The sequence below is a fragment of the Plasmopara halstedii genome, assembly GCF_900000015.1.
Source record: "Plasmopara halstedii genome assembly, contig: Scaffold_444, whole genome shotgun sequence".
In the NCBI taxonomy this organism is placed as follows: Eukaryota; Oomycota; class Peronosporomycetes; order Peronosporales; family Peronosporaceae; genus Plasmopara; species Plasmopara halstedii.
The window spans coordinates 271,401-271,776 of NW_020187364.1; positions in this window are offsets into that span (position 1 = coordinate 271,401).

Below are 376 nucleotides of genomic sequence, written 5' to 3' on the forward strand. Positions count from 1 at the left end.
CTCGAATTGAAAAGGATTAGAGCTTTACGGGAGGCTTTCAACACTGTCGACGCCACCAACCACAAGTTTACAGCCCGAGCTTTGCCCACATTTACTCAAAATGGTAACGAATTATTTGGCAGCCATAAAATAAGCCGACGCCGTCTCAACGAGGACACGCAGCCCGAAGTAAGAGTGGAACACCAATTCCACTTCTCATTGTCGTATTTCCTCGAAATGATAAGTGTAATCGTAGTCTCGGGAGTTTTGATTCACCTTATCATGAGGTGTCTTTAATAGTCGTAATTTGTTATAAATACACGTACACGATTTAAACTTTGCTATCAGATGAGTTAATATCTAGTCATTTTGTTCTTCATATTCGCTATAAGTAATC